The 18,335-nt window shown below is 37.7% G+C and overlaps 1 protein-coding gene across 1 annotated transcript in view; it reads right to left on the bottom strand.

The window, feature by feature from the left end:
* The window catches only part of LOC6549942 (fl(2)d-associated complex component), a 35,863-nt gene that overhangs the window by 13,548 nt on the left and 3,980 nt on the right, over positions 1–18,335 (bottom strand). Inside the window, exon 2 of the mRNA XM_026982672.1 lies at positions 5,261–5,332. The gene's annotated coding sequence lies outside the window, so the exon portion shown is untranslated. The remainder of the gene's footprint in view (positions 1–5,260; positions 5,333–18,335) is intronic.

Raw genomic sequence — 18,335 nt, 5'->3', positions numbered from 1 at the left:
GTTTTTCGTGAGTGTCCGATGTCGCGGCTGCTGCATTGTGTAATAAACAACGATAATAATTATAATTTCCCTCTAATGACAGTGTATAATGTGTAAATAATTGTTGGGCAAGCAGAAAGGTAAAATCTAATAAAAAGGCAGGCGCAAAAAACCATTTAGCAATGGCAAAGTGTCAGAAGTGTTTGCACCTTTGATTACATTTCGTGTATGAATATTATATTGATACATTTTTGTATTATAACAATTCCCAGAAATATCAATCACTGGTTGATGAGTCCAATCAAAAACAAACTTTTCTTTTATTTTCATTAAATAACAAAAGGAATAATTGACTTGTAAATTCCACCACGCTCGTGCTGGCTCATCTACTATATTTAGTCGGACATTTATCTCAATTATAATGCTTTCGCTACTCAATACGAAATGCTAATGCCGGTGTGAGATCATTAAGAATCCCCGATAACTCACTGCCAGCCAACCCTTTTTTACTCCAGCTTTGCAGCCGGACTAAAACTTGTTTCTGCCAATCGATTTGGCCATTCCCATCGATTTGCCTCCTTCGATGTGCGCCCATGTGTGTTTATTACATCATGGGGCATATTATGCGCGAGCCCACAAAGAAAGAGAGCTGGAAAAAACGAAACCTAATCAACATGTGAACATTGAGCCAGAGGAGGGCAGCTTTTTGCAGGGTTTGGCTTTGTTGTTTGCTTCCTGATTGCAACTCAGCCCCTGACAGGTGCTGATTAGCCAACAACTCTTCTGTTGCACTCGCCTGCATTTGGCGCAATTTAAATGCAAAAAACATTTTTTATTCACATTTCACTCGCTCTTCTACTGCGTTTGCACAAACGGGCTGCGTTTTGTCATTCTCTGGGTGCGTGTGCCATAAATAACTCGGTCTCAGCATCTTGGGCTTATGTAAGTTTCGGCGGCGACCGGGCAAAAAACGAAAGACTTAAGACGCGAACTTTTTGCTTTCCTGGTTTCTTTTCTGATTTCGTGTTGATGTCTTTTTCGGAACCTTGCTGCTCTCTCAGTGGGCATTACACTTTTACTTCCCAAGATTATTCCTAGACATTTGGATTATGTGATAAATATTTATTATGATTACTATATTACTATGATTTTTATTATAAAATCTTTAAGCGTTAATAATGCGGAGAAGTTCCGCAAAAGTAACGTACTTATTTGTATCTTCTGTGCGCAAATTAAAAACAAGGTATGATATTTGTTTAAGTATTTGATGGGTTATAGAATGCAAGTGTATGCAATTTTTCGGCTTCCTTGGGCTGCGTGTCTTCTTGTAACTGTTGTTGTGCGCTGCTTCTACCCATTTCCTATTAATTTATGTTAATTATTTCTAAAAGAAAAAGCCACACCATGCCTCTCTGCTCTTCTGAGGGTTTTGGGCTGCTGCTTTGCTGGTTTGCTGGTTTGCTGCCACTGCCTGCTCTTTTCCCTTTGTGTAGCTGCTTTTTCTCAGCTGGGCACACACAAGTTCACTGACTTGTTGACAATGAATTGACAAAAGCCTGGCCCGAAGCCCCCTTTACCCCCTCCCCCCCTGAATCTTCGCCCCATTTCCGAGCGCCGACAGAAGATAGCGGTTGAGAAAGAGCTTTGAGATGAGGAAGCGACAGTGGGAAGAGGCCTCCACAATGGAGATGATACCACAGAATGCCGGCCGTAAGCACATTACACATCTTACACACATGCCTGCCGGGTGTGTGCGCGAGTGTGGCAAGAACACTTTGCACAGGTGAAAGAAATCGCTGCCAGAGGGTCAAGTCTGCGATGGGTCCGAATGGAAAGTTCCTTTCTCATCGTGGCACTTTTTATAGGAACTTAATACCTAATTTCATTTTTAGTTCCCTCCCTGTTTGTTTATAATATTTCATTTCAGATTTTGGTTTATTCTATATATTTCGACTGCTGTTAAGTGCTCAATCGACCCTCGCACTTGTAGTCATGCTTCAAATTAAGACGACTTGCTGGCAGGCGGACGAATCGAAAAGTATATTTTGCGTAGATTCTTTTAGCGAAAAACACCGCCAGCGGCATCCACAAATTAAAAGCGTGTATTTAATTTTTTATTTCGCTTAGAAATTGATGCCAATAATGGTGATGATGATGATCGTGGTTATTGGTTAGCTGGCTGATGTCATGGCAGGATTTTTTGAGCCGGTTTTAAATTTGCTTCTTGTCGGGTAATTAAAATATCTTTGCGGCACTCGGATGCGGGAACCAGCACAAAATCAGCGCTGAATTGAGGTCAGCATTTTAAAAATAAAGCGACACTAAATTGTTTGTATATAGTATACAATTATTTTTTATTATTTGCGGAAAGTTTTTAAAAATTTAATAATCTGTTTCGCAGTTTAAATAAACGCCGCCATAAAAATATGTTTATTTCTTGCGAATATTATTATATTTAATTCGTCATTTCGGAACCTAAAAAATATTTTATTGTTATTGAGTACAAATATGTCGTAACTGTTGGAGCGTGTCTCATTACCTATTTTCATCATTACCCCTTTTCATCTGCTTTGGGCCATTTTGTGTAGTCGTTTGCCCGGCAAACTGTAAAGTGCCAAAAGTCGCCGACCATTTCCGCTGAAAAGCAGAACTTTGGCACAACACCTGCTCGAAGAAGTGAGGGAGTGGGAGATTATTTTTGCCCATGCTTGAGTGCCGAAATCTTAGTCTATATACACCTATTTTTCTGAACCTCTTGCCCTCAATTGAAAGGCGAGTTGAGTACTCGAAATGACTTCATTTGCACGACTCTCGTTGAGCCGCCAGTCTTCGTATTATTTCTATCTTTTGCCTTGTTATTTTCCTTTGTTTTGCTTATTGGTCAGCTCGCAAATCAAGGTTAATAGCTGAGCTTTTCCCCCTCTCCTGCACCCTATGCTTGTAAATACATACGTAGATAGTTTACCATATAGCATATGTGTATCTGAGGTGCGTGCGCCTGCGCATACCTTTCCAATCAGCCGGCCCGTCAATCAATCAGGCCACAAATTTGTTGTCATGCACGCAATTTGCATAGGCCAGGCTAACTGTAATTGTCCGCAGCAACTGGCCAAGATGGCTTGAACCCCCAGTAAGCGCAAAGCCCGACCAAACGTGGCCCAAACTATTGGTAACGGTCACGAACCGTTTGCCTCGCCCACGGTTCAAATTTCGAACGTCTCCAAGTTTTGGCCAGCAAGCCATATATTGTCACTTGGACATGTTCACTGGGTTTTAGGGGGCGCCCGAGTCTTAAACTACTCGAGAAGACAGCTAAGGAGTTTTTCAGGAAGTTATGCTTGAGACATAATCAGATTGGCAATTTGGCAAGCAATTGAGAACTTGAAATGGCGAAAATAGCTATAGACGAGTTTACTATAGTTTGTGCAATTAAACCTATTGTATATTTATGAAAATACAATTCCATCTCTATTACGATTTATGGCAGAAAGAAGAGCATTTAAAAATGATTTCAGCCGCTTTAAAGTTAATCAATTAATCTCCACGGCTGCTTAAAGCTCACATCTCAAATTGAAATCTCATTTATAGACATTACGGCCGAAATGTGATTACCTTTCCGATGGCTAACCCAGCTAATGAAGCCAATTTATTAGCCAAGTTAACGACAAGTGTCTCCGCAGGTATGCATAGTAAGCCAGGTATAAAAATGGATTAAAAAACCCGAAGAGAACCCGAGTGGATTGTGTGTCAGCCACCTTAACTTTCCTCTCATGTCTGCCCAATTATTTGTATTTCTTTCATTCAATTGCATTTTAACCTTCAGCATTTCTCAATGGAGGTGATGTTGTGCAAAAAAAACCAACAGCAAATAAAAAGTGTCGGTGGATGGCGTTTTTGATTGACATCGGTTGGTTTGCAGAGTGAATCGCTGGCGATATTTGGTAGCCTCTACTCCATGGGAGTTTTTGCTCGCTGTTTTTTTAGTTTTATACATTTTTCTTGTGCAGCATCGGTGAAAGTTGTTGCCTGTCAACTCAAACATTTGAATGTTTAATTGTTAATTGTACTTCGTTTGCATTTCGCTGACACGGCCCGCTGGCTCAGCCTCTGACCTTTTTCACAAACGTCCTTCAGACTCGACATCAGATTCGGATTCGGTTTCAGACTCAGATGTGCGGAGAAAAACAGCAGTGAACAGGTGAGCCGGGCACCACAGGTTAGCCTTTCTCCTCTCCGCGTTTTGGCCAAGTGTTCGATGGTCTTTTGTTGCCGTTTTTGGCATGATTATGCGAACATGCGAAATCGACGCGACTTTGTGACTTTCATTGATCTCCCCCCTCGCCACAAAAGTAAAACAAAATATGTGAAAAGCAAACAAACGTGCCCGTAGATAAAGAAAAACCAGATAGCCAAAAAACTAGCTAAAAAGGTGACTAAACCGAATATCTATCGAGACAATTTCACTTTTCATTGTCTTGTCAACGGGCTTGGGCTTGGGTTAAGATTTCGCCTGGGCCCAGTTGTCTTTGGGTCCTGAAAACATGGCTGATTGGAAATTACCTGTGCCTAGGACCAACTGGCCTTTTAAGGCAATTGACTTTCCAAATCAATGCGATCACAACTGGATTTTAATCAAGGCTTTATAGGAGTGTGGCATAAATTTTAATAAATTGCCCAAAGGATAGATTATAAGTGCTTAAGGCTTTCTTAATAGGTTTAACATTGTTAATTTATTAGTTTGCTTATGCAAACACAATCCGAAATGAAGTGATACTTATTTTGTCGTAATAGCAATCATAAAATGTATGCACCAGTTTATGATCATTCAAATGCAAAGTGCATTGTCTTTCTGCTGAAGTTGTTATTATGCACTATGACTTTCCGCGGATGCACACATATGCCAGTTTGTGGGGATACGTCTTTTAGTATTCACTTAGTGGAAATTTGTGTTGTGGCTTTTTGGTTCATTAACATTTAGCTTTCTACTGGCGGCAAATTAACGTCCAAAATATTTGTACGTGATTTCGAATGCGGCCTTTTGTTCAAGAAAATTGTGTTGCCTTTGTCAAATGCATTTTGTGGGAAAGTGGAGTGAAAAAAAGAAAATATTCAAACATGACAATGGCACAATTTATGTAAAATGCATATAAATATTTGTAGTTTCCTTTGTGCTGTGACATTTAATAAATCGACGTATTTGTTGAATGAACTCTGAGTTATTTGCAGCAAAAGGAAATGAATTTGTTGCATAACCTGGAAAGGAAAAAAATTGAATACTTACCGCCATGGAGAAACAAATGATTGCAACTAAAATATCTTGAATATTCAAATATTTCCACAGCTTGGATGGTATCTGCAATAAAAATTGTAATTTGTTAATAACAAACAAACAAATGCCAGACAATCGCTCAAATGGCACTCCAAAAAATGTCACAACAAGCCCACAAAAAACAAATGACAGGCAAAACAAATAAAACAAAATTGCAATTGAAATGCCACAGCTAAATGGCAACGACATAAGTCTAGAAAAAACTAAAAAACCGAGAAGAGATGAATGGCTTTGAGAAAAGATACTTGCAGTTACCCTTGTTAAAGGGTCAATAAATAATTTGAAATGCCAGATTTGTGTGCCTAAAAGTTAGGTACATCAGAGCATGATACGTGCTTAACTTTCAAAGTAATTCTAAAAACAAATAAATATAAGAAATCATATAAATATGAAATAACGTTAAGAATGCAGAGAAATATGTTATTATAGGGTATGCAGAAATGGTACCACCTGCGGATCAGCGTGACAAAAATATTTGAAAAATCAGTCAGTAAAGCAAGCATATTCTACAAAGTCTCAGACAACTTGGCTGCTGTGACCCACAAAGAAAAAACGAGAAAAATACAAATAGAAAAAAGAAAATCCAAAATGTGTCTTTTGGTTTTTGGCCATTTTTTGTTTTGCTTCTTTTTCTGGTTTTGCTGGGGATAATTGCGGCATTTTAAAAGCGCTTGCATTGTTTTCCAAGCTGGTGGCGGATTATGCAATTGCAGGCCGCTTACCCGATCCCAGCCCCTCCCCCTGACCGCTCCCCGCCCCCGCAGCCTCCCCGCCGCCCCTCCGTTGGCGGTGGCAAACATGGAAAAACAGTTATCTGTGAAATTGCATCGACAAACGTGATGAACGTTACCCCAATACACATTTTGAGGCTTGCGAGTCGCAAATGGCGAATAGAGCCATGCACGGTGAGAAAACTGTCCCACCTTATAAATTGTTACTCATACGAAAATAGATACATCAATGGTTTCAAAGAACAAATAAGAATAATTTGGAAATCAATCTACATTTTAAATGCTCAACTAATATGCATAGTTAATAGAACCGAAAATTAACATTAAACATGAGCATATGCGGTAGGATCCCTTATATTTCCCTGTGCAGAAACGGAGACCATGTCTTCGCGTATTTGGCACAGGCCAGCAGACTTGACTCTTCCGACTCGAGTGCGCTTGGCTGCCTAATTCTCATGTCATGTCTCAGACAATGCCCACCAGTCCGCTGTGCAGCATCTCCATCGCCATCTAGAGCTGCAACTGCCACTGCCACTGCAGCGCCAAGTAGGAACGGCAGCCCATTGTCGAGGTTCTCGTTTTCGTGGGACGATGCGGGAAGATGCGCCCTGCATTACTGTGCACTGCACTTTTACCTGCCCATTTCCCGCTGGCGAAACACACCCACAATGCGCAGAAAACAGTGGCCCCTCCAGTTCACCCAGTTGCCTGGGCTTCAATCCATGTCCGTAGATGACACAGTCTCTCACACTGAGGAGCAGTGCCAAAACCAAGCGAAGGCAGCTCGAAAAGTTGCTGGATTATCAGGATTAGGGGCATATGATTTCATTTTAAATTAATGAACATTTTAAAGCAGAGACATTTGAGCATGCTAATGTATTGAAGCCAGCAACACACTTACATAAGGCAATCATTTAAAATTAATGATCTAAGAACAGGAAGCTTTGCTATAATTAGTACTTTCATAATGATGCTATCTTCGTATACTGAGCTAATTAATTTATAATTATATCGCAGCAGAAACAGGCATTTAATTGATGATGCATATATGTATGTATGTAATACGAACGATTTTTGGCAAAACTTCCATATTTGCGATTGGGTTTTTATGTATAACTTGGCTATAAATGGTAATATAGCTATAGGATTTACAGTTTTTTACTTCTAATTACCAATACTAACCAACCTAATCACTTTTTGACGGACATTGTAAAATTATTTTTTGACTAAATTTTTCCATTTTTTAACATCATCAAAATTTGAAAAAAAAATTGAAAAAAAAAAAAATTCCAAATTTCAATCCAAATCGATTGGGATTCAAAAAACAAGCTCAACGATGTATGACATTCCATATTTGGGCCATTATTTCGAATGTTCTGCTTAAAAGACTGATTATTTTTTACACAAAAATCAATGCAACGATTTTTTCCAAGAATTCAATATTTAAGATGGGTTTTTGGTCTATAACTTAACAAAAAAGGGTCACACCACTAAAAGAATTACAGTTTTATGCTCCTAATTACCAGTACTAAACATCCCTATCACTTTTTGACGGAGTTGGGAAAATTAATTTTTTGGTCAATTTTCGCATTTTTTGTAAGGGGTAGCATCATCAAAATTTGAAAAAAAAATTGAAAAAAAAAAATTTCCAAATTTCAATCCAAATCGATTGGGATTCAAAAAACAAGCTCAACGATGTATGACATTCCATATTTGGGCCATTATTTCGAAAGTTTTGATTAAAAGACTGATTATTTTTTACACAAAAATCAATGCAACGATTTTTTCCAAAAATTCAATAATTAAGATGGGTTTTTGGTCCATAACTTAACAAAAAAGGGTCACACCACTAAAAGAATTACAGTTTTATGCTCCTAATTACCAGTACTAAACATCCCTATCACTTTTTGACGGAGTTGGGAAAATTAATTTTTTGGTCAATTTTCGCATTTTTTGTAAGGGGTAACATCATCAAAAATTGAAAAAAAATTGAAAAAAAAAAAATTTCCAAATTTCAATCCAAATCGATTGGGATTCAAAAAACAAGCTCAGCGATGTATGACATTCCATATTTGGGCCATTATTTCGCATGTTCTGATTAAAAGACTGATTATTTTTTACACAAAAATCAATGAAAGGATTTTTTGCAAAAAATGCAATATTTAAGATGGGTTTTTGGTCTATAACTTAACAAAAAAGGGTCACACCACTAAAAGAATTACAGTTTTGTGCTCCTAATTACCAATACTAAACATCCCTATCACTTTTTGACGGAGTTGGGAAAATTAATTTTTTGGTAAATTTTCGCATTTTTTGTAAGGGGTAACATCATCAAAATTTGAAAAAAAATTGAAAAAAAAAAGATTTCCAAATTCCAATCCAAATCGATTGGGATTCAAAAAACAAGCTCAGCGATGTATGACATTCCATATTTGGGCCATTATTTCGCATGTTCTGATTAAAAGACTGATTATTTTTTACACAAAAATCAATGAAAGGATTTTTTGCAAAAAATGCAATATTTAAGATGGGTTTTTGGTCTATAACTTAACAAAAAAGGGTCACACCACTAAAAGAATTACAGTTTTGTGCTCCTAATTACCAATACTAAACATCCCTATCACTTTTTGACGGAGTTGGGAAAATTAATTTTTTGGTAAATTTTCGCATTTTTTGTAAGGGGTAACATCATCAAAATTTGAAAAAAAATTGAAAAAAAAAGATTTCCAAATTTCAATCCAAATCGATTGGAATTTAAAAAACAAGCTCAACGATGTATGGCATTCCATATTTGGGCCATTATTTCGAAAGTTCTGATTAAAAGACTGATTATTTTTTACACAAAAATCAATAAAACGATTTTTTGCAAAAAATGCCATATTTAAGATGGGCTTTTGGTCTATAACTTAAGAAAAAAGGGTCACACCGCTAAAAGAATTGCAGTTTTGTGCTCCTAATTACCAACACTAAACATCCCTATCATTTTTTGACGGAGTTGGGAAAATTAATTTTTTGGTCAATTTTCACATTTTTTGTAAGGGGTAACATTATCAAAATTTGAAAAAAAATTGAAAAAAAAAAATTTCCAATTTTGAATCCAAATCGATTGGAATTTAAAAAACAAGCTCAACGATGTATGGCATTCCATATTTGGGCCATTATTTCGAAAGTTCTGATTAAAAGACTGATTATTTTTTACACAAAAATCAATAAAACGATTTTTTGCAAAAAATGCAATATTTAAGATGGGTTTTTGGTCTATAACTTAACAAAAAAGGGTCACACCACTAAAAGAATTACAGTTTTGTGCTCCTAATTACCAGTACTAAACATCCCTATCACTTTTTGACGGAGTTGGGAAAATTAATTTTTTGGTCAATTTTCGCATTTTTTGTAAGGGGTAACATCATCAAATTTTGCAAAAAATGAAAAAAATTTAAAATTCCCAAATTTGAATGCAACTCGATTGGAATTTAAATAACTAGCTCAACGAGGTATGGCATTCCATATTTGGACTATTATTTCGAAAGTTTTGATTAAAAGACTGATTATTTTTTACACAAAAATCAATGCAACGATTTTTTCCAAAAATTCAATATTTAAGATGGGTTTTTGGTCTATAACTTAACAAAAAAGGGTCACACCACTAAAATAATTACAGTTTTATGCTCCTAATTACCAGTACTAAACATCCCTATCACTTTTTGACGGAGTTGGGAAAATTAATTTTTTGGTAAATTTTCGCATTTTTTGTAAGGGGTAACATCATCAAAATTTGAAAAAAAATTGAAAAAAAAAAAATTTCCAAATTTCATTCCAAATCGATTGGGATTCAAAAAACAAGCTCAGCGATGTATAACATTCCATATTTGGGCCATTATTTCGAAAGTTCTGATTAAAAGACTGATTATTTTTTACACAAAAATCAATGAAAGGATTTTTTGCAAAAAATTCAATATTTAAGATGGGTTTTTGGTCTATAACTTAACAAAAAAGGGTCACACCACTAAAAGAATTACAGTTTTATGCTCCTAATTACCAGTACTAAACATCCCTATCACTTTTTGACGGAGTTGGGAAAATTAATTTTTTGGTCAATTTTCGCATTTTTTGTAAGGGGTAACATCATCAAATTTTGCAAAAAATGAAAAAAATTTAAAATTCCCAAATTTGAATGCAACTCGATTGGAATTTAAAAAACAAACTCAGCGATGTATGACATTCCATATTTGGGCCATTATTTCGAAAGTTCTGATTAAAAGACTGATTATTTTTTACACAAAAATCAATGAAAGGATTTTTTGCAAAATTCCAATATTTAAGATGGGTTTTTGGTCTATAACTTAAGAAAAAAGGGTCACACCGCTGAAAGAATTACAGTTTTGTGCTCCTAATTACCAGTACTAAACATCCCTATCACTTTTTGACGGAGTTGGGAAAATTAATTTTTTGGTCAATTTTTGCATTTTTTGTAAGGGGTAACATTATCAAATTTTGCAAAAAATGAAAAAAATTTAAAATTCCCAAATTTGAATGCAACTCGATTGGAATTTAAATAACTAGCTCAACGAGGTATTACATTCCACATTTGGACCATTATTTCCAATGTTTTGCTGAAAATACTGATTTTACACTGAGGAAAACTTTAGTGGCTGCTCTCGAGTGTGTTGGGAATTCGTGTTAACATTAAAGTTGCCCCTTCTCGGGTAATTACATCTCCGTCAGCAGCGGCGAAACTAACTAAGAGATACACACACTCGCGCCACACACACAAAATTCACAGTTGCAGTTTAATGGGCCTAATGAGCGGTTTGTTCTGTAACAACTACAACGACGGCAACAACCAACAGCAACAACAACAACGGCGACAACAATGCGATCAACTAATTCGCCCAACTTATTGTTGTTGTTGCTGCTGGTGTGCCACATTTTTTCTCTCTTTACATCACTTGTCTTGGGGGCAAGTTCGTTTCCTTAGTCTTTTGTTTTGCTAGCTGGCGTGGGTAAAAAAATACACACGAAAAACACACGAAATAAAAGCAGACAAAACGAGTAAGAAATCAACACGACCAAAGTCGAAATAAAACAGATTTCCATTGCTAGTGCCACGCCCCCACGATCAAATTAAACAGCGTTTGTGATTTTTATTCATCGGCGAAACAAACAGAAATTTGTGCATAGAAAAATTATTCGATTATGACATTGATTATGAAATCTTCAAGTGGGGGAGAGAAGTGAAATCTTTTACGAGTATCCATATCAAGCCGGCTGTTGTTTATTTGTTGACTCTTCTCAACTATTGGCCAAGTCACGCTTTCTTTAAATTTTGATTTCATGTGTTGGCTTCGTTTTTATTGGGCACATTTTTGCACTAATTAAAAGTGCTAATTTGAAATCGTCAAGGGTGCCCAGTGGCCACCGACACTAATTTGGTTTGGTAAGACATTGGATTATATGGAATATGTGTAACAAAAACTAAAGCAAGCTCACAGGTTTTTGATCTTATATTTCAGATACCTAGATTCAGATTCCTTTCCATGAAATGGACAGTAATAAGGAAGTACTTTTGTTAAGGCAATTGCTAATGAAATGCACATGCAGCAGAGGTTTAAGTTTAACTTGGAAAAGAAAGTTGCAAGTCCTTGTCTTTACGCTCGCTTTAAATTTGTAACAAAACGGTAAACTAGTTTGGGCTCGATTAAAATCAGTGTAAAAATCACAAACTACGAAGTTTGAAACCTTTTTCAGATGCAAAATACAGGTTACTGTTGAGTGCATGCACTGCAAGAAATTGCAGCTAATCCAACCACTAAATGTATGAATAGGAAAAGTAAAAATATTGCTTAGAAGTTTTCTACAAGCTATTAACTTATTGTATTATGACATAACTCCGCTGGGTTGTTGGTGATTTTGTGGACAGACTTTCGTTTCGAATTTGGCAATCGCATTTTCGTGTCTTTTCGCCTTTTTGCCTGCTATCTCGTACAAATTGATTTGACTAGTACATGCGAGGTTTGTTAGTCGTCTTATTGCCAAACAACGCGTTGATGGCTGGACGTAAACTTGGGCGAAAAACGCAGAAAATCAGAAGGAAGCGATCCGCGCCGCCACAAATTAAGCAAAAAGTCGCTGGTTGATGATTACGTCGCACTGGAAAAAGTGGGAGGGGCATGGGCCGGTTGCATCATCTCGTCATTATAATCGAAGACCCACAAAAGACAATGGGCACCGGTGTACCCCTGTCTATAGGGTCTCGACACCTTTTTTTTTTTGTTGCCCCCGTCCCAGCCTTTAGTTGTGTTGCCTTCCACAATTTTTGCGTTTTTGCCGAGGGTTGCACGCCCAACTGGGAAACGCTTGAATGGAGCCATGTGATAGCCATGAGCTTGCAACTGGAACCGACTGACTGACTGACTGAATGAGTGGACGCGAGTGTACTCAAGTGGGTTTCGCCTGACTTCGCATTCAACGCTACCTACTCCACTCCGATTGTCGACGTCGAGATTGCAATTAAGGTTTTGCTGCCTCGCTTGGCCGCATATCATATCATATCATATCGAGCCCCGTGTAGGCATGCACTTTATGAAGACGAAAGCGGAGTGCATTGGTAATAGGAAGCCTTGATACCCTAAGTATATAATAATTTAATATTAAATGGAGCTTGTTGTACCAAGCAAATGCTTTTAAAGAATTTAATACTTTTCGAACCATTTTCCTTATTGATAATGAGCAATTATTGCTCATCGATAAAAATGTTAATATAATATTTGCATTTACGTATTTTCCAGCGCAACTATGTTGTAAATATTTTACGGTCGCAAGGCTACTTCCTTATTTCTGCAGCCCAACCCTCTCCAGATTTTACAACACCCTCGGCGAAATAAAACAGCAAATGGGGAAGTGCTGGTAATCGATAGCCGAGTAGCAGGTACTGCGGATACCCATAAGATATACCCTCTCATCGCAGCCATAATGCCATAAATGTCTGGCATTAGTCGCTGCATTCAACCGCAGACACATTTGCTTCGATTCCCGCCCCAAGACCCTGTAAACCCCCTCTGGAAACCCACCGATTTGGACTCGGCATCGGATACAAATTCGCCCGGTGCGTGTTATTATGTCACACTTTTGCTTTTCGCTTCCTGATGATGATCGACGCAGCTCATCCATTTGATTCGTGTGGTCAATAATTGAGAAATAATCACCCCCTAATCAGCTAGTTTTTGGTCTTCCCCCTTTGGTTTTGGGTGGGATGGCGGCTCACGAAGATCTCCAATTAATTTGCGGGGTTTCAATGGGTTCGCCGATGATTACAACTTTATGGGACTCATGGAGAAGTTCATGGGAAAAGTCTTGGAATGAAAGTGGTAGCCCATCCAATTATGTGGCATTATTGACGTCTAAATGGCACTGATCCGATAGAAGCACCTTTTTGTATTATTACTAGCATCCGATATTATTAAAGCCCTGCCTTTTTATTTGATTAAAAAGGTGGTATCATAATTTTGATTGTTACTCATGGAATTTGTTTAGAGTTAAGCTACAATAGGTTGCTGTAAAGAAGAAAATGTTTGTTAATGTAATATAATTTCTCAATTTTAGATTCAATTATTATAGTTGCTTTCACAGGTAATTAATTGACTTTGGCTGTAAAACATTTTCGAAAAATACCGCAAAAAGCCAGCTTCATAAAGCCATACATCACTTTTATGGGAAGCAACTTAAATTTGTGGTCTTCGAAAGAGAAATAATAGTGATTTCCTTTTTTAATTACTTGCAAAAGCATGACTTCGGAAATGATTAACGATTTCGGGTGATTGGAAAGCAAATACCAAGCCCACCATCTATATATTTTGTATGAATTTCAAGATGTAATTTACTGCAGAAATGTTTTATTGTTTTGAGTGATTTGTCAAGAGTTGGCGGACAAAGTCGTCTTTCATCTGCAATCCGAGTGGAGAGTGATTACAATCGTAATGTCTAGGCATTTGTATCTGTTATACCATTGAAGTTAAATATTTTTTTTGTGGCGCTGCGCACGCGTATTTCTTCACCTATTCCACTTATTTATCGAGCTTGTTTCCATTTATTATTATCTTTTTTTATACATTTCAGATGATTGTACTTAAGTCTCAACGAGTTCGAGCTGCTGCCTGACCTTCGTGCTGTTGTTTTTCGGCTTGACAAAATATTCAACACTGCTTTTTCTTTCTGTGCACCCTTCGGCAGGCATTGAAAGGTTTCGCCTTGAAAATGCATTCGAAGCGGGAAATGATTTTGTGTTTTGTAGTTGCTGTCCATAAATGTATGTCCATAATGTATATGCTTTTCGGGTTTCTCTGGGAATTATTTGGGGGGCCAAGGTGACGCGTAAGCGATGCTAAAACAATACGAAAATCGACGACAACTGGTTCTATAAATCATAATTATCACAGTTACTCTGTGTCCAGATATTCCAAGGGGATTCAAGTTTACCGATTACTCTTATTTATTACTTATAATTATAGTTTAGATTGCCTATATCTTTTCAATATCTTGGTAAACACATGTCAGAAACATTAAATAAGGAAGTTGTGCTATAAATTGAACGGAACGCTGACACTCATTTTAGTTAGCAAATATTGACATTACCATTCCCACATACATGTATTAAAAACCCATTTGTGTACTCTGCACAGCGTTTTATATCAATTTCCTATTTGTAGTATATCGTGTGTCTATTTGCCAGGCACTCACAATTAGTTGGCACTTGTTATGAAAAATACAAATAATAAGTTGGAAAAAAACGGCAGAAAAACGCTAATCACGTTTATTAAATCATGCTGCTGCTGGCTCAAATTTTTCATAGATTTCGAATTGCGGAAGTAGGAAATCGCGGCATGAAAAGCGCCGCCAAAAACAAATTCGACCATACGAGCACATGACAATTATTAATGGTTTCGACTTGGACCAATATGGAGCATGCCGAATGCAAAATCGAGTTTTCAGCTGAGAGAAGCAAAAAGCATGAATAAAAAATATATCAAAGTGCAAGAAAAAACCAAAGTTTCGATTCTTCGAGCCAACCAAGTCAGTGGGTCATTGGTAGAGCTATTCGAATGGCAAAGAGCAAACTATCAACAATAAGTCAAACTCCAACAAAAGTGCAGATCACAGGCAAATCACAAACAATCAAAACAATCCAGCGATGTTCGAAGTTCGTTGGAATGAAAAGAATAATTACAAGGGCTCAGTCTGTTTCCAATTTATCCGATAGATATGTAAATTGAAGGCAACAGATCTTCAAAAAGAGCCTAATCAGCTCAAACAAATTAATCATGCAGCATGGGTGTTGTTGAAAATTCTGAAATCTGCTTGAAAGCCACAAGGTCGTTCAAACCTGGGCATGTGAAATTTTCTCTTTGGCTTCTGAGCACATGAACTACTTACGAATGGCCACCCAATTGCATTTGGATTGTGGGATATTCTGACATGAAGTGGAGCAAGCCAGTCATCAAACTATTGTGGGAAAATAAATTATGATTGCCCAGAAGTAATGATGCATATGGAGAAACTGCAGTGTGCCTGAAAGTAATGCATCTGCAGGGAAGTCGGTGGATTTTTATTGCTGTTTTCCCAATTCCATGAATGGGAAAACTGCAGCTGAAATGTGTGCTGTTTAGATGCAAGTCTGTGGCAAGTGGCAAGTAAGTAGGTAACAAATTAATGTCTCAAGTTTAACATTATGTCATGTACATGGACTTATATCTATGTCGGACAAGTCCAGTGTGGCTGTGAACCTTGTGCCTTCATTAAGTTTTAATGACGGCCACTTTCGGTTTCGCTGTTCACAACACATAGCAATCCCCATGAAACGAGGGCGTCTTTCTTTTATTTTTATATTATTTTTGTTGTGGTATTTCTGGGTGTGTTTCACTTTTGTTTTCATTAAATAGCCAAGATTTCGCTGCTGCCTTCATTTTTTTTTTATTTTTTTGGTGGCGACAATTGAAAGTGTTGTCAATTTTTGCGACTCGCCGGCGACTTTTCACTTTTTCCTGAAAAACACTGTCCAGTTTTGGCTCAGATTTCCGTCATGATTGTCATGCGACATTAATCTCTGTCTCGTTACTGGACTTGTATCGTTATTACGATTATTATTTCGCATTGTCTTGTGTTTTGCTGGACTTTTCGTAGCGCCGTTTTCCCACTTCTTTTTTACTGCCCGTTTTGGCGGTCAGTCTTGGGTATTAAGTTAAAACGCGACTAGGGCGAACCAGTTGACCCCAGACGGACAGGACCGACCAGATCTCTTATGATGGGATTTTCGCCGGCGTCGTTTTCATTTTCATTTCGCCAGTTTTTTTACTCTGTCCTCCACCTGCCGCCATGTGAAACGGGTTTCAATTTCAGCAAAAAAAAGAAGAAAAGGTGCGCAAAAAATGGGATCCTACTTGGGTGCAGTATTTGCGAATTAAATACCCCGAAAATGCCTCATTGCATAACTCGAATATTAAGCGAGTTTTTAGGGTTGGTAATTAAAATAAAAGTGCATTGAATGGGTCGTTCAACAGGACCATGATATGTGGGAAAAATAATTTCAAACGTAACTACTTTTCTTTTACTTTTCTGGTTTTTAAAATCCATATCGTTATTCAGGCCATTATTTTTCACTAACATACATATATATTTGTGTATCATGTTTATATTTTTTGTTATCAGCAACTTCCCTTAATCGCCGTTTTTCTTTTCCTCCTTCTTTTTGACTTTGGAATCAATACAAAAATCATTTATTTTTATGCAACACATAAATATATATAATTAATTGCACAATTGCACATAATATTCAATTTTTGAATTTTAAATTGGCAAATAAATTTGGCAAGTTTATGACAGGACACATTTTATGTAACTTGTTTTTATTTTTTGCTTTTTGTCTTAGGCGCCGCTGGCATCAACCCCAAAAGTTATTGCAAATGAAAAACAGATTTTTGTGGCTTGGCCATATTTTATTTCCTTTCGGGATTTTTATTTTTCGGTCTTCGTCCGTTTTTTTTTTCTGCTTGTCGGTTTTTGGTTTTTACACTGAGCGTGCATCATTAGAAAGTGAATTGCTCACGTGTGGTTGTTGTTTCGGTGGCGTTGCAGTTGTTGTATTGGCTGGAGCTGTAGTTGTTACTGGTTTGTCCGACTGATCAGCGTCGCCTTTCTCCTAACGAGAGAGCCAGACACCGGCCAAAACAGCAAGAAGTACTTTAAAATCGTGGCTCAAATCGATTTGGCGCGGTTCGAAACTTCGCCGGCGACTTGGCCACACAGCGAGAAAAGCGACTCAGGAAGAGACACCAAGCACTTAATCCCTCCTAAAAATGGCACAAAGCCACATTTCAATGTGCAATTTATTTTCAGACTAAAATCTTATATATTTTTCCGCAGTGCAGAGGAAATGTGGCAAGCGCGACTTGGCCGCCCAGCGGCAACGGTAGCAATGAACAATTTATGGGGGCACCTGAGCCTGTACCTGTCCTCAGCCTCCGATCAGTTTTATGGGCATTACTTTTTGTTTTTGCCAGCACCAGCCGGGGCCGCGAAATAAATTAAATGCAAATTAACAATCGATTGTCGGCGCGAAACATAAATAAAAGTGAAAACCGCGCCGCGACTGAAGATTGCTGGTGGTAAGGAGTTCAACGTCATCTACTCAGGTGGTCACATGGCTGGACACATGATGTATACATCTTTTGCACACAGATGTTTAGAAGCTTAGGCTAACTGTGTAACATTTCAAACAGGAGTGCCTCGTCTATCAGATACCCGTTAATCAGCTAATCAACTGCTTCCACCCTCCAAATCTGGACGGCTTCCTGGCCAGTTTCACTTGTAATTCATGAAACAAGAGCCGCTTTTGCCTGCCAATGCCTATGCAAGTACAGTAGACACTCTGTATAGGGAAATCGCAAACTGGTTGCATGGATGGTGGATGGCTTTTCGGCGGGTTTTTCGTTATCATTTGGATGACTTATAGGTGAAAATTGTCGCGAAAGTCGTGAGTTATGAATGGGTTGTTGTTGCATGTGGCTGCTGTAGAAATCCACGATGCGAAGGTCAAGAAACTTGAAGTTGCTGCGACTCACTCTCAATGTGGTTCGGCATTTGCTGGCATTTAATTAATTAAAGTAAATCACATTTCGGCCTGCACAGCGCCGCACTGGCAGACATCATTAATCATTGAAAAATTAGCGCACATTTCCGTTCACCTTCAATTAATTAGATTCGTTATGAAACAAACAGCCGAAGCAACTGAAACCGAGAGCAAA

This window comes from Drosophila erecta, unplaced genomic scaffold (assembly GCF_003286155.1).
Source record: "Drosophila erecta strain 14021-0224.00,06,07 unplaced genomic scaffold, DereRS2 tig00000152-arrow-arrow-pilon, whole genome shotgun sequence".
Taxonomy (NCBI): domain Eukaryota; kingdom Metazoa; phylum Arthropoda; class Insecta; order Diptera; family Drosophilidae; genus Drosophila; species Drosophila erecta.
Note: the sequence above shows the minus strand (reverse complement) of the source record. Positions and strands in the feature narration are given on the sequence as shown.